Here is a 21,218-nt window from a genome sequence, read left to right on the forward strand (position 1 = left end):
TCAGCAACTCAAAAGTTGACTCTACACATGGACATCACCAGATGCTTAATATAAAAATTAGGTTGATTATGTATTCTTCAGTTAAAGATGGAGAAACTGTGTTGTTTGTTATTGGGTCAGTCATTTTTCAGTCATGTTCAACTCTTTCTTGCCCCATTTGGAGATTTCTTGGCAAAGATACTGGAGTGGTTTGCTATTTCCTTCTCCAGCTCATTTTACAGATGAGGAAACTAAGGCAAACAGTGTTAAGTGACTTCCCCATGTCTGAAGCCATATTTGAACTAAGTAAGAGGAGTCTTCCTGACCCCATGCGTGGGACTCTATCTGCTGTGCCATCTAGCTGCCTATCAGAACATATATTTATGAGCTAAATAACTCCCCTTATGAATATAAAGTGGAAGTGAAGAAAAGATTTAAGGGATTAATTCTGATAGAGTGCCTAAAGAACTACGAACAGAAATCTGCAATATTGTATAAGAGGCTGCAACAACAACAAAATAACAAAGAAAAATAAAGGCAAGAAAGCAAAATACCTGTCTGAAAAGGGTTTAAAATACCTGAGGAAAGAAGGAAAGTAAAAGGTAAGAGAGAAATTGAAAGCTATCCCCAACTGAATACAGAATTGAAGAGAAGACCAAGGAGAGATAAGATTTTCTTAAATGAGTAATGCAAAGAAATAAGAAAACCATAGAATGGGAAAAACAAGATATCTCTTCAAGAAAATTAGAGATATCAAGGAAGTGCTTCATAAAAAATGAGCATGATAAAATTTTAAAAAAGGTAGTCACTTAATAGAAATAGAAGAAGTTAAGTGAAGATGGCAACAATACACAGCAGAACTATACAAGAAAGATCTTAACATTACTAATAATCATTAGGGTGTGGTTACTGATTTAGAGTCAGACATCCTAGGGAATGAAGTCAAATAATAAGGTGATGGAATTATATTTAAAATACTAATTTTTTTTTCAATGACCTAATATTGTAGGGAAAAGAAAGTCACTCCATCCTCAGTAACTTGTTTTTAAACTAAACAAAATGTATTTTAGATGGAAAATTTGAAGAAAAATTTTGGTAAAATAAAAGTATTCACACCTCAGTAATTCTTTGGAAACTACTTAATAATCTGCCATAATTAGCTTAGAAGATCAGTCTCCTTTGTAATGTGTAATCCTATGGAACATCTAAGCTTAAAGAGGACTTTTCAGTCTCCTCAGTTTGCCGATCATTTTTCAAGTGGTTATTACTGATACTGATACTGAAACTGATGCCAAATAAAATATGAAATAAACTTTTTGTTTTCCTTTGTGAAAACTGACACCTGCCCCATGAAGAAAGAATGACAATCACAATTTTAGGGGCAATAAAAAAAATAAATAAATCAAGTGCAAATATGTATTTTTTTATATGACCTGGTATGATGGGCTAAGCCTAATATATCTTTCAGATGACTGAATATGTTATCAAATGAGAAAGGCAAATGGTATAATGGATTATAATGGTTTACTTCCTCTTCAGGAAGACCCAGATTTAAAGCCAATTTTCTGGACATGTCTCAGTTTTAGTTCCCTTATCTGTAGGATGTGGAAAACAACCTTGTCAATTCATGTCTGTACAATTTCTTCAAATGATAGTTTGACATTGTTGGCTAGAGCACTGAAAGAGGTGAAGTAATTTGCCAAGGTCATTCAATATGCATCAGAAATAAGATATTAAAATGTGTCAATGAAAATAAGATTTAAAATTTGAAAATACTGTTTATGAGATTTATTCATTTAAGAAGCATAATTTTTACATATTTTTCTAGATCAAAATCAAACTTACCAAATAGCAGTACCAGGCTGATTAAATGGAAAGCCATGAGTTTGCTGTTCTAACACTAAAATAAAATATATTTTGAAAACAAACAAAAAAAACCTTTTCATGCCCGAAGACTCCTCTGGAAATACCTTTATTGCATACTCTACATTTCCTTTGTTAGATTGCCAAGGATATTACAGATTAGTTGAATAGTAATTACATTTACAGCACAACAAATATGAGCTCTCCAGGTGCAAGCTGAATGTCATGCTCTACATCTCATAATCTTTATTATTTACTCTCAAATGTACAATTCCATCCCTGAGCTTAATTTGTGTTTGTTCATTTTTAATGTTATTAGCTGTTTCTTTTTCTTTTCTTTTTTAGACTTTTAATCCCACCATAATCTGGTGCATGTTGATCACTTGATGAATGATTAGTTTGAAAAGGAAAGAATGATAGTGAGAGAAGGCATAATTGATGAGTTCAAATACTTGACAAGTAGCCTCATAGAAGAATTCTCAATCACAATCTATTCTCCACCCCCAGAGGAGAGAACTACAATAACACAAGTGCAGCAACAACATAAAAATAAGTAGAAATTACAGATAAGCAAATTAAGGCTTTCCAGGGAAGATATTACAAGGAGTAGAGACTTTAAAAGTAGAATAGAAAATGTTGAGAGGGTATTGGCTGCCTCTCATTGAAAATTTTCAAATAGAGTTTGGTTGATTGCTTTCAAACACATGCCATAGTAAGGAATTGTTTTAGATATGAGTTGCTCTAGTTGGCCTCTGAGGCCACTTCCAACCTGGGCATTCTATGATTCTGTGATTCTTTATTTAACCTTGAAAACTATTCTTTCCCTCTTCCAACACCTGTGGTTCTTTAAAAACAAACAAACAATTTTATCAAATGCTAAAATTTCAAATATAACTAACATGACTAGAAGGGGCAATGGTGGGCAGAGTCAAAATGGCAGAGTAAAGGCAAGATACTTGCTTGGGCTCTTCCAAATTCCCCTCCAAGCAACACTAAATAAAACTTCGAAATGAATTCTGAAGCAGCAGAACCAAGAGAAAGAGGGAAGGAAAAAAAATATTGCCCTAGAAAACATAGAAAAATGGCAGGAAAAGTATTTTGAGAGTGAAGAACAGTTCAGTACAGGCCATGGCCAGAACATGTCACTCCCTGGCAAACTTTGGGGGCAAGTGAATCTGTCTTGGCTGCTTTCAGGGCTCTCAGCCCATCAAGAAACAGAGAATTTATTGGAAGGAGTTAAAAGGGAACCATTTGCTCCCACTAAGTGCAGGACTCTGTTACATTGCCATAGTTCTGTGTTGCAATCCCAGGGAAGGAGGAGCACACTAGCACAGATGACTAAAGGGGACCATGGACTCTGGTCACAGCTCCAGGGCAGAAAAGTAATTGTACATACTTATAAATCATAACATAGGTCAGGAGAGTAGCGACCACACTGATCATATAACCTTGAAAAAACAGAAAACTTACAGATCCCCTAGAAATAGGTTTGAATTCAGGAGCATGTGCACACACACACACACACACACACACACAAAACCCTGAAGTTGGGAGAGTGCCCCTTCTACCATGAGAGCAGAGTTCAACTTTAATATAAAGATAAATGTAAAGAAATAGGAAAAAAGTGCATAACCAATAGAAAAAGAAGATGAAAATATGGTTACTATAGCAAGGGAGATCAAACACAAACTCAGAAAACAACATTGTCAAAACAGCCACATACAAAGCCTCAAAGTAAAAATGTGAACAGTGTTCAGGACAAAAATAAAGAACTTCTGTAAGTGCTCAGAAGGTATTTTAAAAATTAAATAAAGGGGGGAAATTGGGTAAATAAATGAGTGTGTTGCAAGATAATAATGAAAAGAAAAAAGTAACAGCTTGGTGAAGGAGGAACAAAAATACTGAAGAAAATAATACCTAAAAGAAAAATAGGGTGGGATTCTTATAATCTAGCCACTGCTTAGATTCTTATATCTAGCCAATAAGCCAATAGCTTACTAATGTTTAGAATCTTTAAGAGTCTGCCCAATATGATGAATGTTCTAATAAACCTTGTCTTTGGCTGAAAGAAGGCTTGGGTTGAATTCTTGTGGACAGGACACATGTGTTGTGATTTTGGGGTCCCAGGACCCCTGAAACCCTAAACAGCATTATTTTGGTGGTCTGTACAGGGAAACTGCCTAACCCCAACTTCTCCAGCCAAGACTGGAAGGTATGTAAGACACCTCCCCACTTCTTGCTCTGCAGTTGGGGTCAATCTCCAAGCACCAAGGGTCAGAGATGCTTTTCGGGCACATAGATATGAGGCTGTCTCACACTCAGCTTGGCACTCTCAGGCTCCTGGTCCACTTTATTGGTTCGAGGCAATGGACCTAGGTATATCTTCCGCAGCATAGAGGACAAGGATGGATGCCCTATCTGGAAGCATATGCCCAATTCTGTCAGTTTTCTTGGTGCTAGAGAATTGAGGAAAACTGAAATTCCTTTTTGGTTCCCTGAGGCTTACTTACTCCCTTCCCTATACACCTCTGAATCCTCCATCATGGAGGTTACAGGGAAAAGTTAGAACAGCTAAAAATGTCTTGGCCAATTCTGAAGGTTTTGTGATTGATTATTTTGAAACTTCTGCTTACAACCCTGGTCACTCCTTTCTCCCACTCCCCTCCCTTGAGTCAAGAGGGCATCTGTTAACTCCTTTAATAAGAAAAGAGAGTTTCACCCTTTGAGGTGCAGCAGCTATAGCCCACTGGCAATGGGCTTGGGCTCTAGGGCAACCTTTGCCTGAAAGCATCACCCAGGTTAAGCATATCCTGCTCCAGATGATGAAGCTAGCCCCCAAACTTGGGTAAGCACTCTCTTTTAATTTATACTTTTAACTGTTGATAATGAGATGTTGATTCTCTGTGTAAAGTAATTTGGAAGTACATTTACCAAAACTGAAGTCACCTGATTGGTAATGGGTCTGTTTCAAGTTTCAAATTGGTGAACTTTTTGTTATCAGTTATGTCAAGCAGCTTTTCATAATTTGTTTACCGCTAAAATAATTTAGCTATTTTTGTTTATTGGTTTAATGTGCAAACTAGCCAAAAAGTTTGCTTAGGTTGTGTGTGGCTTGCTGAGAATTTGCAAATATATAGAAATCTCTAATTGACATGTTATACCAGGACAAATTTAAGTTTTGAGATATAAATCCTGGAAAAGATTCTCCTAAACTGGGATTAGTAAAACTTTCTGTTTGAGGTAAAAGCTCATAGGATTTTCTTTTGAGTTGTCTGATGGCTCATAATTCATTGATAATCAATAATCCACCATCTGAGAGAAATGTCACAAACTATTCAGAGAAAATGATACTAGTGGGAAGTATGTTCCTTTGAAAGGCACTCTTACCCACCTGGTTATTCCTGAGTCTGGCTACGAGGTGGATTTGATACTGCATGGTTGGAAAACTGAATTATATAAATCCAAACAGAGGTAAGGGTGCTTTATCCTCTCAAATTTGGGCCCTAAATCTAGTCCCTGCTTTATATCTGGGCCCTGCAGTTTTTTCTGCCAGATTTATGTCTTCCAGATTATGGGCCATTCACCTACAGTTGGTAGCAAACAGGGAATACCAGCCAATGTCCTTACATAGTTCCCTGGAGGCAGCCTGTGCTCAGTTCCAGTCAACCTCTTCTTTGAGACTCCTTCAAGGCAAGGACAGCTCTATGCCCCTTGCCAGCAGGAAGCAGTTTCAGAAGCCAAGATCTTCGCTCCTTACTCCAAAAGAATTTGGGTCCCATTTGTTTGAGGGGAGAATGATAGGGTTAGGATCTGGGTCCCAGAAAGGGAAAACCCTGAACATGGCTAAAACTCTGGAGTTCGCCTGAGGCTATAATCCTATCTACTTGCCTTTCATTGTGGCTACACCCAATCTCTCCTCCATTGTCTTACCTCCCTATGGCCCCTGAACATTTCCCACACTTAATCCTAGTAAGGCTCCATTGTCCAGGTCCTAGGAGTTCTGTTCACCCCAGCTTACTGGCCACTTTCATCCAGATCTCCTTAGGTCCCTCCTCCCATCACCCCAAACTACTTGGCCACTCCTACATCCCTCCCACAGGCTTTCTGTATATAAGGTTCATCTTGTCTCCATTAAAAGGCTGGGATTCTTATAATCTAGCCACTTCTCAGATTCCTAAAATCTAGCCACTGCTTAGATTCTTATAATCTACCCAATAAGACAATAACTTACTCATGTTCAGACTCCTTAAAAGTCTGCGCAATATGATAGATGTTCTAATAAACATTGTCTTTGGCTGAAAGAAGTCTTGGGTCAAATTCTTTTGGCCAGGACCCATGTGTTGTGATTTTGGGTTCCCAGGGCCCCTGAGCCCCTAAACCACATCACCTTCGTGCCTGGAATGTACTCTCTTTTCATCTGGACTCCTGGCTTTACTCAACACTCAGCTCAAATGTTGCCTTGTATATACATAGTTACTTTAATGTTTTCCCAGCAGAATGTAAACTCCCAGAGGGTGCAGGGACCAAGTTTTCACTTTTTTTTTTAAACATGTCCCTACCCCTTAGCACAGACTCTGGAACACAATAAGCTCTAAATGAGGATTGCTGACTGACTTTCCCCCATGCCTGCAATGTCCTCACCCTTACTTCTTAGAATCTGTAGTTTCCTTCAAAACTCAGTTCAAATGCTACCTTCTACATGTACCCTCTCTCCCTTTCTCCCCATGCTAGTACTTCTCCCCCCATTATTCTTATCCTCTATCTATATTTCCGTGAATTAAAAAAGCATTTATTAAACATCTGCTAAGCTAAAAAAAAAAAACAGGCCAAATAATAAAAGTGGCACAAAAATTGAAGAAAACTTTTGCACTTTATATTATTTTATTTTCCCTCAATTACATGTAAAGATAGTTTTCAATATTCATTCTTGTAAGATTTTAAGTTCCAAATTTTACTCCCTCCCTCCCTTCATTCCCCCTTCCCAAAGACAGAAAGAAATCTGATATGGGTTATAATATATGTACAATCATGTTATTATATTTCCACATTAATAATTTTGTGAAAGAAAAATCAGAACAAAAGGGGAAAAAGCCATGAGAAAGAAAAATATAAATATTAAAGAAATGAAAATTGTATGCTTCAATCTGCATTCTGACTCCATAGTTCTTTAGCTGGATGTGGATAGCATTTTCAATCAGTAGTTTTTTGTAATTGCCTTGTCATATTATACTGCTGAGAAGAGCTAAGATTATCAAAGTGTGTTATCACACAATGGTGCTGTTACAGTGTACAGTGTTCTGGTTCTGCTCACTTCACTCAGCATCAGTTTATGTAAGTCATTCCAGGTTTTTCTGAAATCCACCTGCTCATGATTTCTTATAGCACAATAGTATTTCATTACATTCATATGTTCAGCCCTTCCCCAATTGAGCATCCCCTCAACTTCCAATTCTTTTCCATCACAAAAAGAGCTGCTACAAATATTTTTGTACATATGGGTCCTTTTCCCTTTTTGATGATCACTTTGGGATACAGACCTAGTAGTAGTATTACTGGATCAAAGGGTATGAACAGTTTTATTGCTGAAGAGACCTCTTTAAAAAACAGACATTGGCCAAATGGACAAAAGATGTACAAATATTAAGTGAAGAATTCTTAGAAAGCAAAATTTGTCAAATGGAGAAAGAAGTAGACAAAGAATTCCTTAAAATGTAGAATTGGTGAAATTGAAAGAAATGCAGAAAAACTCAGTGAAGAAAATAATTCTTTAAAAATTAGAATTGGGCAAATGGATCCTAATGACTTGTTATACCTAGGTAATTGAAACTGTTTTCTGTCTGACTTCCATGAAACATCACCATACCCCCAGTGAACATTTTATTACATTTTCTTTCAGTATTCCCTTATCTAGCTTAAGGGTCTCCAGAGACTCTCTTCTTCCTACAGGATAAAGTCCAAGACACTTAAAATTGTATTCCAAATTGTTTAAAATAGAATTAAAATCTACATTTCCCATGTCATTACATTTCTGTATTCCATAATATCTCAAAAAATTAGTAATTAAGACTTTTATTCACTCTTTTCTTATGGCATGGAATGCTTCTTTCTTTCACAGGGGCCACACCATATCACTCAATGCACAGAGCTCTTTTCATCACTCTTCAAAAAGGTTATGACATTTGTACAATTAATATATAGGGTTACAAGTTATGTGATGATCTAGATTGTGATCTAATTTTTCTCATACTTATTTGTTATCTCGAGCTACATTTTAAGCTCCTGAGATGGGAGCTGTCTATGAAATAATTGTGTTTCCTTAACAACTTCTGACAACCTACCTTGTACACAATATGTACTACAAAAATGTCTGTAGGATAATGGAATCTTAGAGCATGAAGTTCCCTTGATCCTTTTTCTAGTCAAACAAATATTTTAACAGAAATCCACTTTAACATGTCAAATTATAGTTAGCTGGCCCCTAATTGAAGACAAACTATGATGAGCCACTCACTCCCTCTTATCACTTTTAGACAGCTCTATTAAGAAGTTTCCCTTTATGCTAAGCTGAATTCCACATATGTGAATCTTCCTTCTACAGTTTTTAGATATTTTTCTAAGGTGACAATGGAAATAAAAGATGACTCCCTTTTTCATGAGTTTGCCTTTTAAATACTGGAAGATAGGGATCATTGCTTTTTTTTTTTCTCTCTTCCCTTAAATCTCCTTTCCAGGTAAAGAAATGGATAGATTTGACAGTAAATGAAATTAATTTATTTTATTCTAACTTCTCCATGCCCGCCAGCAGCAATTATTTTATATGAGAAGTCTGTATTTTAAGCTATAGAATTAGATACTGTAATATCCTTGATTGTTGTCCTTCAAAATATTTTAAGAACACTTAATCTGCTCTTAGAATGCTTCCTTTTAGCTATAAAATTGTGCATAACCTTTCATCCAGCAATGTGACTACTAGGTCTATATTCCAAAGACATCATAAAAAAAAAGAAAAAGACCCACATGTACAAAAATATTTATAGTAGCTCTTTTTGTGGTGGCAAAGAATGGGAAATTGAGGGGATGCACATCAATTGGGGAATGGCCGATCAAGCTGTGGTATATGGACATAATGGAATACCATTGTTCTATAAGAAATGATGAACAGGCAGATTTCAGGAAAAACCTAGAAAGCCTTATAGAACTGATGCTGAGTTAAGTGAGAAGAACCAGGAGAACATTGTACGTAGTAATAGCAACATTTTGTGATGACCAAATTTGATAGACTAAGCTCTACTCAGCAATGCAATGATCTAAGACAATTTGAAAAGATTTATGATGGAAAATGCTATCCATATCGAGAGAAAGAACTGTGGATTCTGAATGAAAATATGTTTAATATGATTGTACATGTATAACCTATGTCAGATTACATACCATCTCCAGGAGGGGGAGAATAAAGGGAGGGTGGAAACTGAGAATTCAAAATCTTATAAAAATGAATGTTGAAAATGAAAAAAAAATAAATAAAATTTTAAAAAAGAAAAAAAAAAGAATGTCTCCATTTTTGCTAGCAATAACTCTTCAATATAAATTACATCTAATATTGAACTGAAAATATATATATCATCTTTTAAAGAATATTTGTTCAAAGTGCTCAATGTACAAGTAACTTTATAGATGCAATTGAACTGTCCATATTAAATGTGAGGCAAGAAGATTGATTGACCACTTGTTCCCTTCTGAATATGTGAGTATAAATCAATTCAACCTTTCTCAGATCAATTGTGCTTTTAAAGCATTTCATTCATCATTGATATTGTTGAGTGCCAAGAGTACCCAGTATATTATAGATAAAATACATACAAAATTATCATTACTTGCCATGTCTACATGAAGTAATATTTGACCATGAGAGGGAATTTGGTAATTGATAACCTATGAACAATCATATAGATGTGAAAAAGATGAAGAAACAAGCCCAGAGTAGAGAACTTTATGACTCAAAAGGTTAATATGGGTCATGTACCTATACAAACAAGGAACAGAAAAAGGATACAGTGAGCAAAGGGGACACTGAAAATGGAAATAAGGGGTTAGGACAAAATTCTCTCACGTTGCTGTTTTTTTTTCCTCAGAAGCAGTCCTAAAAACAATAGCTAGCCTAAGCATAACAAATTCAACACAACAGTTTGTCTAATGAACTTCCTTACTTAATTGTTCATTTATTATTTAGCATTTTTTTCTTTTTGTAAACTTTTTTTCTTTTTCCTTTGAAAACTAAAAAAAAGGATGAGCAAAACAATATCATAGGAACAACAACAAAAACAAAAAAAGAAATCCTTCTATGGTTTTATCTTTCATATACTTTCTTGATAATCTTAAGTTCCTGACATTAAAAATGATTACTATAGCAGTAGTCTAGACTTATTGCTCAAAAATGACTCAGTCTATAAAATCGAACTCTTTAAATCTCAACTTCTGCCCCACGATTTTTCATTCCTCGTATTCCTCTTACACTTATTCTTCACCCATATAGTGAAGCATAGAAACTTTAACGCCTCATTATTCTTTCAATACAGTTAGCTCAGTGTTTGGAAGTCTTTAAAGGAAAGTGTGGGAGAGAAGAGGTTTTAGATTGCCTACCAAACTGAAATTCCTCAGAGCCATTGTGCTAACCTCATTGTTGAATGTCTGTGTAACCTGGACAGTACACCAGTGCCATGCTAGGAAACTGAACTGAATCACTTTCATTTGAATTGTCTTAGAAAGATTCTAAAGATCACCTGGCAAGATAAGGTACCAGACACTGAGGTTCTTTCTCAAGCTGAACTGCCAAGTATTCAATCTGTACTGCAGAGAGGGCAATTCCAATGCACTGGCCACCTTGTTTGAATGTCAAACATATGTTTGACTAAAAACTATTTTACAGAACACTCACAAGGTGAGGGCTCACATGGAGGTGAGCGGAAGTGACACAAGGACACTCTCAAGATCTCTTTGAAGAACTTTGGAATTGATTGTGAGACATAGGAGATACTGGCACATGGCCACTTTGCATGGCATTCCTGCATCAAAGAAGACACTGTGCTCTATGAGCAAATAATTGAAGTAGTTCAAAACAAATGTGAGATGCACAAATTTAGAGATATCCTCACTATCAAGATTTATATGAACTATTTGTGTTAGACCTGTGGCAAAGATTTTGGAGCTCTTATTGGTCTGATCAGCTACAGTTTGACTCCAACATAGATATGTCAATTTCATCCTCTTCAAAAACAAAGGACAGCAACCAAACCAAACTCAAACTATTCTTTTTTCCATCCTCTTACACAGTCTCAACCTTATAGGCAATCTATATGAAACTCTCTTATCTACCACCACCCTAGTTCAACTCCTCATAACGTTTTACTGCGTTGTTCAGTTGTTTCAGTCATGTTCAACTCTATGTGACCCCATTTGATTTTCTTCTTTTTCTTCTGTTTTTTGCTTTTTGCAAAGATGCTGGAGTGGTTTGAGATTTCCTTCTCCATTTCAGTTTACAGATGAGGAAACTGAGACAAACAGGGTTAAATAACTGGCCTAGGATCACACAGCAAGGAAATATCAGGCCGGATTTGAACTCAGGGAGATGAGTTTTCCTGACTCCAGGCCTGGCAATCTATCAACTGCTCCACCTAGCTGCCCCTAAACTACCTTTCTAAACATATTATTATGTTACTCTCTCTCCTGAATGATATGGTTTAATCAAACTGACCTTTGTGCTGTTTCTCATCAATAATATGTCATCTCTTTTCTTTCATGTTAGTACTGACTTTCCCCCATATCTGGAACACACAGGTACTTCAACTCTTAAATAACTCTTAAAATAATACTATGTTTCCTTAAAAAAAAAAACTCTGCTTAACAGATATCTTCTACATGAAAACATCATTCATCCCTCCAAATACTAATGACTTCTCTCAATAAATTTACCTTTTATTTAATTTGTATACTCTGCATATACTCATTCACGTGCATGTCATTTTATTTATTTTATTTATTTTCTTTTAAATTGCTTTGATTTCTATTCAGGCTCCATCAATTCTTTCTCTGGAGAAAGACAGCATTTTTCATAAGTCCTTCAGATTTGTCTTGGATCATTTTATTGCTGAGAGTGGCTAGGCCATTCACAGTTGATCATCTTACAATATTGCTGATACAATGTTCTCCTGGTTCTGTTCACTTAATTTTTTTTAACATGTGTTTTTAAAACTTTGGGTTACAAATGTTCTCCCTCCCTCCCTTTCCACCCACCCTCATTGAAAAGGTGGTTATACAGGTTATAGATGTGTAGTCATGCAAAACACTTCCACAGTAGTCATGTTGTGAAAAATTAAGTGTATTTCCCTTCATCTTATCCTACTCCCCATTTATTCTATTCTCTCTTTTGACCCTGTCCCTCCTCAGAAGTGTTTGCTTCTGATTATCCCCTCCCCCAAGCTGCCCTTCCCTCTATCAACCCCTTGCTCTCTTGTCCCCTTCCCCCCTTATTTTCCTGTAGGGTAAGATAGATTTTCACACCTCATTGTGTATGTTATTCCCTCCTTAAGCCAAATCCTATGAGAATAAAATTCACTCATTCCCTCTCTCCTTCCCCCATTTCCCCTCCACTGGTAAAAGACTTTTCTTGTCTGTTTCATGTGAGATAATTTACCCCATTCTACTCCTCCCTTTCTCCTTCTTCTAGTATAATCTTCTTTCACCCCTTACTTTTATTTTCCAGATATCACCCCTTCATCTTCAACTCACCCTGTGCCATCTATCTATCTATTTATCTATCTATCTATCTATCTATCTATCTATCTATCTATCTATCTATACTATCTATCTATCTATCTATCTATCTATCTATCTATCTATCTATCTATCTATCTATCTATCTATTTATCCATACATATGATTTTTTCCCTCCCACTACCCTAATTCTGACAAAGGACTCATAAGCTACAAATATCATCTTTCCAAGTGCATGCTATTTTAAAAGCAAGAATAAAGTTCCTTGTGGTTAGAGACCATTTCATTTTTGCCTTTGTATTTATAATGCCTACCACCTTGTAAGAACATATCAGGTACTTAATAAATACTTTTTGACTAACTGATTAAATGTATTAACCAATAACCGATTTATCTTTTTTATGTGAATGGTTTCATCAAAAAGAAGAGGATGCACTGACATTTACATAGTGTTTTAACCTTTGCAAAACACTTTACATACATTATCTGACTGGAGCCACATATAATTTCTCTTGGGTAGTAAAGATATTTTAATCCTATTTCACATAAAAGGAAATGGAGGTTTGGAGAGGTTAGATATCAGAGGCAGGATTTCAAGCCATGTTTTTTTCTTACTTCAAGATCTACATTCTGTATACTATAACACGTGGTCTCCCAATCTAGTTAAAATAATAAAAGTGGTATGAAAATAAATGAAACCCACTTTATGACTCAGGATTACATATTACATAGGCAAAGGAAATTGTGAAAAGTGGGCTTTATTAAGTATTATATGAAAAACTGTGTCCAAATCTTGTTGACAAGCAATATCTAATAGTTTCATAACTGAATTTTGATTCCCATTCTCCTTTCCTCTGATTTATTCTTTTCAAATGACAGAAAGTGTCCGAATGTATTATAGTGTGGCACAAAAGCAAAAAAAAAAAAAGAAATAAAAAAAGAAAGCTAAAGAAATTAATTACTACAATTGAGTATTGTTATTAACAAGACAGTATTCAGAAGACCAGAAGTCATGGCCCCTTTCCTGCTCTATCCTGATCATGTTTTGTCTGGAACATTGCCTTCAAATTGGAACTCTACCTTTTAGGAGAAACACTGACAACTGAAATGGAATGAGAAGGGAAACATCTTTGCCAAGGAAGTAACTAGAAATTATATCATACTTCCCCAAAATTAAAAAAAAAACAAACACTTGCTGAAACTAGAGATGCTAGCCATGGATTACATATTATTTAAATACTTAGCATGCATTTCATGTGATGAATGTCTTCACATATGTGAAAGGTTGTCCAGTGGAAGAGGGATTAGACATGATTTACTCAGCTCTACAGAACTAAGAGCTGTGTGTGAAACTTACCAGGAGTCAAGTTTTTATTTTGGTGCAAGGAAAACTTCCTATAGGCCTATGAAAGGGCTGTTCAGGACATAGAAGTTTCTCTAGCACTTTAAACTTGATCACTTGTCAAAAATGACTATTGAGGGGATTTATTCTCAGGTGCTGGTTGGTCTAGTTGGCTTTAGAGATGCCTCCTGAATTAGATATTTTATGACATTATACTGCTCTACTTCATTGATTATTTGATTCATTAATCAAGCACATATTGAGTTCCACTGTGTGCAAAAGTACTAAAATAATTTAGAAAGAGAACATAGAATAAAAGTAGCCAAAAGTATTACCCTTGATAAATTTAATGTTTATACTATTAATGAGTTGTTTTCACAACATGCATTTCTGAATTATCCTTCCCACTTTCTAATCAGAAATCAATCACTCATAATAGAGATATTAAAGAAAGGGGGGGAAAGTAGCTCATGAAAATCAACCCAATGATACATCTGCTATATCTAACTATGTATAAGCTTTTAGACACACATGTAGTCTTCCTCTGCACTGAAGAGGTTTGTTTTTTTTTTCAAATTTCTCTTGAACCAAACTGGTTACTATAATTACACATAACTCAAATTTGTTTCAATGTTATTTTTGTTTGCATCCATATGAACATTTTATATAATTTGCCAGATTTTTTTTTCTGATTTTATGTTTGTTTACATTGTCATAGATGTTCAGACTCTGGTTCCACTTATCTTAACATAAGTTCATATGTCTTTCTATGTTTCCCTAAATTATTTATATTAGTCATTTAATATAGCACAATATATTTCATTATATGACTACTACAATTTGTTTATCAATTTCACAATCAAATGACATCTATTTGTTTTTAGTTCTTTGCCAAATACAAACTGTTGTTAATATTTTGGCACATATTTGACATTAATACCTCTGAACAACTATGGATACATGCCTAGCAGGCATATGTAAACCAAATGGTATGAAAATTTGGGCATTTTACGACTCTCATCATCCATTTTGTTTAGCAAAGTAAAAAAAAATGTTCCACAATAGTTGTACCAGTTCACATTTCTACTAAGAGTATATTAACATAACCTATGTTCCCCAATCCCCTTTAGTATTAACTAATTTCATTTTTGCAATTTTTCTAGGTACAAAGTGATAGAAGCTATTTTGATTTTTACTTGTTTCATTCTTAATGATACATAAAATTAGTACATATAGTTGTTAATAGTTTGTGTATCTTCTGAATAGTTTATTTTTCATATATTATGAGCATTTGGGGACAGAGGAAAAGGAGAGAGGGAGAGAAAAAATGAGAGGAGAAAAATGAGGAGGAGGAGAAGAAAAAGAAGAAGAGCAAAACAAGAAAAAGAACAAGAACAAGAAGAAGGAGAGATACAATATTGAGGTAATGGGATCTATTAAATACATGAATTATCAGGGAATTTTCTAGCTCAATAAAGTATTTTCAATTCATCAGAAAAATATTTTAAAATTATGTCATTGTTAACAGTACCAAAAGGCTACATGAGAGCCTTTTTAAAATTGATTAGATATGGATTACCAATATGTAAGAATCCTATATGCTTAGTGACCTTCCTTATGGCTACTCAAAAAGAGAAGACTCATTCAAAAATGATTTTTTATCTACCAAATAATTTCCCTCAAGAAAATTGACAGATGAGTTTTGATATTAAATAATCAGACCTTGAATGTTAAACTGAGACATTTATATTTGATTAGATAAAAATAAAGAAACATTTTATTTTGTTATAGAAAAGAGTGCTGAAAAGGCATTTCAGAAAAATACCAAAAAGTAAAAATAAATAAAATTATATTGCTATTTGATTCCCAGATGAACTTATATAGGGTGAAACTGGTATCAGGAGAAGAGTTAAGATACTTGCCACAGAGAAAGGATGAGGTAGTAAGTATTGAAACTGAGTAAAGACTGTGTAAATGAAGAGAAGGCTATGATTGGAATAATGCCGCAGAGCATATGAATTATGGTGACTGATAGGATGAAGAAAAAATAAGTTTTCAAATATAACTCAAAAATTTTGAACTTTAAGGGTATAAAGTCAAGGAAAGAATTTGGGGAAATGGGAAGAAGTTAATGCTTAGAAGATGCTACATAAATCTACAACCAATAAAATATCTATCAAATGTCTATCAGCTTTCAAGTCTTACCAGAATATATGTTCTTCTTTTGCATTCATTTTCATACCTTTCTTTTCTAGTAACTAGATTATTTAGCTTTGTATTACATTTTGAGACAACGCTTATATCAAAGATGTTAGGAAACATGAAATTACATTGTCCTTGATAATCCTGTGCCATGTATAAATCACTTGCCATTCTTGCTGTTTTCTAAGTTTGTGTTCATTTCTGTCAGGCTGCCATATTTTCTTGGCAACATAGGAAATGAGGTATATGCCAAATTATCATAAAACAATGAGTTATCTGAATTTCATTTTTACCAGTCAACATCTATCTGGCACTCCTATATATAAATCAATATCAAATTATAATAGGTATTCTCTATCAATAATTTACCTCCAGAAGTATGAAATCTTTACTGTGAAATGTTTGCTAAATTAAAAAAAAATTAACTGTCAAATATGAAGTGTATTTTTCTTCTCATGCCTCTCTATCTACTCATACAGAATTATAAGTAATCATGCTAAGTAACATAGCAGTAGGATCATTTTTCCTGTTTCTTATGAAAATAACTATATCAAGACTATTTTTCCACATTAAAATGAGATTTTTTTTTTATCTTGGATAAAATATGCAGAACAAAGTCTACTAGATTTTAATTATTTCCTTCACCCCCTGCAATCTAGTTCTATAGATCAGTAACTGGCTGTGATCAAGTGTACTTTGAGAAGTTATTCAGACCAACTTTGGGACATTACCGAATAGGTTTTTCTGCATTAGAAAGATTCAGGCTTTGCTACAAATATTTAAAAGAAACAATCACTACTTCCCCAGGAATATTATATTCAGCAGAATTGTAAATGGATGACATCATTCGTATGTCAAGTGCAAGATGGATGGGAAGAAAAGAAAAGTCTAAGATACTCTCTCTCTACATAACAGTGGTCAGCAGGGAAAGCAATTTTGCTCATATGAAAATGGGAGCTTTAGAATCCTGTAGGAGTCAACACATTCATGTCCCTTGGTCTGATGTTATGGGTTGGTGGAGGTGGTTTCTTTCCTTCCATCACAGGAAGGTCCATCTCAGGTGGCTTGAACGCTGCTGGGTCTTCTGCAATTCTAGTAGCCTGAACCCGAAAGATCTCCATTGGTGATGGCTTCTGAGTACCTCTGTAGGACTGGACGCTGAAACCCGAGTGGGATTTCTGAAGGGTTCTTGGTCTTGGTCCAAAAACACTCCATTTTTCAGATGAGGGTTTGTCTCTATCTCCATTCTCAGAGTCCATGCTTCAGATATCTAGGCCAGGTAAGGAAGTAGAAGATCCATGAGTAAACCAGCCTCTAGGCTTTTGCTTGGGAGAAGAATGGGGTGTACTACTTGGAGAAGACTGTGTTGAAGCAGTCAGTCTATCTTCTTTTGTCATTTCTCCATTTTGTAATTTCAATTTATGGATGCCTCTGCCACAAGGTGGTACTTGGTTTCTTCTGTGGTGAGGCCTTTATGGGGAGTGTATCCTGCGTCTGTCAACCCTGCCTGCTGTTCAAAGTGATGGATGCTCTCTTGTGTCTGTTTTGTAATCAGAGAATTCATGATGACGGGTAGCTTTGGCCTTCACCACTGGGGCCTTGTTCATTTGGTCACTGGAAGCTGAGGGATTAATGGAGAAACTATTTTCTCCTTCCTCAACCTTGGAAAGCTGTTGGTACTTCCGATCTGGGATGACCGACTTTTTCCACAGAATCTTACTGCCCGTGTCAGATGAAGGTGGAGTCATTGGTGTGGAATCCTCCAGGACATCATCATAACTGAATACCTGACGACGCATTCCAACTGGCAAAGACATCTTGCCTAGAAGCCCACTGGTACTGTGCTCAATAGCAGCGGGGTTTCTGTGAGGAGGGGACTGGGATGGAGGAAAGTGGGGATGGGAAGAGACCGTCTGCAGCCCGAGGCTCCGCCACGGACAGCAACCTGAGCGTAACAAGGCTCCAGGCTCCCGTCACTCCCTAAGCGCCGAAGCACGGGGCGAACCGAGGCCATGACGCAAGCAGCGCCCAGACCCAAACGGACCTCAGCTAGGAGAAGTACAGTGAAAAAATGAGATATTTTTAAAGAGCAAAATCACAAAATATCAGCTGCACTTACTGAAAAATAAAAGAATAAAAATATAAATTGCATATTTTTGAGTCATTATTCCTACCAGTCTGATCAATCTCCAATATCCTTTTTAGAATTTTCATATAAATGGTATCTGTTAATGAAGGATATTCCCTAAATATCTGCCCTGGCCTATATTCTCTTTTTGTTATATATAATTTTACTTTATGATCTTATCAGTTACTGTGGATTCAATTATCATCCGTACTGATGACTATCTAACATATCTGTCCAGCCTTCCTTCTTGACCTCCAGTTTCACATCTCAAACTTCCTATTCGACATCCAGAACTCGATCCCTTGTAGATATCTTAAACTCAACATGTGAAAACTGAACTCATTACCTTCTTGCCAAAACCTCTCTATTATCTCCCTTATTACTTTTGAGTATACCATCATCTCCCCAGGCACGCAGACTTGTAACTCAGGTGTTATACTCTATTCATCACACTCTTTGTCCATATTCATCCACTTGCCAAATCTTCTCAATTCTACCTCCATAATATTTCTCATATATACCCCCTTTTCTCCTCTGACACTGTCATAATACTGTTGCAGGCCCTCATTTCTTAACTCCTTCTGTTTACTTTCTCTTCCATAAGTCCATTGTAAATTTACATGATACTTTTATTTTTCTTTGAAAATTCATTCAGGATCATTCAATTTAATTCTCGGTTTTTAAAATGTAGTTTATTTTAATTATTCCTCATCTTATCAATCTCTATATTCTATAGCTTATACATTTTCATGCAATTCATTTAAACTGTCAGTTTTAATATTATTTAGCAAAATAAATCTAATAATTTACTCATGCCTTAATTGCTGTAATTGCTTCTATTCTTCATATTTGATACTGAAAATTTATTTTTTCTCTCTTAAAATAAAGCAGAATAGAAGTCCAACTCATCAAAAATTAGACAAAACACCAAAATAGAAATTTGAAAAATCAAAGTGATTTTTTTTAAAAATAGCAGAAACCAATATTAATAAGTAAACTAGGATATTGGTATAAAGCCCAGTAAAACAATGTATATAAAATGTAAGAGCCAAGGAGGAAGGAATTGAAAAGAAACTAGATACCTCAGAAAAGACAGTAAAATCTGTAAACAATTTAAAAAAGCTTAATATATTATTTATATACTCACACATAATTATATGCAATGTGTACATATAGTATAGATATATAAGTAGTCATATGCACATATACATATAGTCATGATTTTATTTGGTTTATTAACAAATTATCATTATTTGACACAATACACATACATACAAATATTTCTAGATATAATATTATAAAAAATTTTAAAAAAGGAAAAATTTTAGACTTCTGAGAAGCTGAAGTAGCATTTAAAATAGAAAGACTCTGGTCATTATTTCCTGAAAGAAATAACAAAGTTAATCTCTAAGGGTTATAACAATCACAATCCTGTTGTTCCAGATGAAAGAAAGAAGGAAAATGTTATAAGAACACAAGAAATTCAAATGTTCAGGTGGCAAAATAATGAATAGAAATTATTTTGTAGTTGTCATTGAAAAGGAGAAGATAACTTTCAGTGCAATATTCCACAAGTTTAAAAAAAGACAAATAAATAAATGAACACAAATAAATAAATGCAATCAAACAGCCTATTCAGCAAAAGTAATTATAATCACATGTAAAAAAATAGACTTTTAATAGAACAGAGATTTCTAAGCATTCTTGAAGAACAGGCCAAACTGATGAGACATGATCATGAGTCATCTGAGATAATCATAGAAAGGTTCTTATATTTGTTTGATTCAAATTAAATACATGTGGATAAATTATTTATATGGTTAATATGATAATAAGAAACAAGTAATTTAGGGTTCTTGGAACCCATAGGTTGTCAATGGTCAAATAAAACAATAGTGAAAAAAGACAGAAAGCTCATAGGTAGTTTTGTTCCCTTTTTTTGTCCTTTTAGGAAACAAAAATAAGAGAGGGACAGGGAACTCTAATGCAGACCCAAGGGAAAATGGGAAGTGAAATCACTGTCACGTGATATTTTTGTAAAATGAAAAATATATGTGTGTACAGGAAGGGATAGGAAAAACAGGCACTAAATGCACCTCCCTGTTATTTGAAATGGATAAAGGAAGCTTGAATATAGCCACAGCCAGGTGGTGTTCACACAAACACAAATACACAGAGAAGAGAAATTTTTACATAAATACTTTAACTCAGAAAAAGGAAATAAGACTACAAAGCCAAAGGAGGGAGAGAGAGTGGTCTAAGAAAAGGGGCAAAAGAAGTAAGAAAATAGTCATTAATAAAGCATAATGGTTGAAGAGAAAAATATGAAGAGGGACTAAAAGGAAAGGAAGACAAAGTAAAAACCTGCCATTGGCAGGAGGGTGAGTGTATGAAAAGTATAAAAAAAAAAGATGAGAAATACACTGTTTCAGTAATATATCACAAGTGACAGGCAAATTCTGCAAACACCTCATTTGTAAAAAGGAATGTAAGAGCAATGAGATGAAAAAAGTTAAATAATTTTTAAAAATAGGGAGAGAGATGCATATTAAATAATTATAATACTGGATGCAAATTGGATGAATGAATATATAAGATGAGACAGAATAGCGTAATGGATCTGAAAATTCAATTCAACAGTATGTAGTTTACAAGAAGCACACTGGAAACAGAAAGATAAATAATAGGCCAAGACAAAAGTTTTACTGATTTAGCTGAACCAAAAAAAAAAAAAGGTAGCAATCATTATTTCGCATGAAGTTAAAACAAATAATAAAATAAAAATTGATGAGCAGAAAAATTAAAGTATACTAATGAATCAATATCAGGTGTGTGTAAATGCACACTGAAAAAACTTATGGAAAAGTTAACTAAAGTTAAATGAAAAAGTTCACTGAAAAAGTGTGTAAAGTGTGTGTGTGTGTGTGTGTGTGT

The 21,218-nt window shown here is 34.8% G+C and overlaps 1 pseudogene; it reads right to left on the minus strand.

Annotated features, from left to right (window-relative positions):
- Positions 1-17,100: 17,100 nt before the first annotated feature.
- Positions 17,101-18,206, minus strand: LOC110217986 (putative monooxygenase p33MONOX pseudogene; annotated as a pseudogene).
- Positions 18,207-21,218: the final 3,012 nt, after the last annotated feature.

The sequence above is a fragment of the Phascolarctos cinereus genome, unplaced genomic scaffold (assembly GCF_003287225.1).
Source record: "Phascolarctos cinereus isolate Bilbo 61053 unplaced genomic scaffold, phaCin_HiC Scaffold_4;HRSCAF=312, whole genome shotgun sequence".
In the NCBI taxonomy this organism is placed as follows: Eukaryota; Metazoa; Chordata; class Mammalia; order Diprotodontia; family Phascolarctidae; genus Phascolarctos; species Phascolarctos cinereus.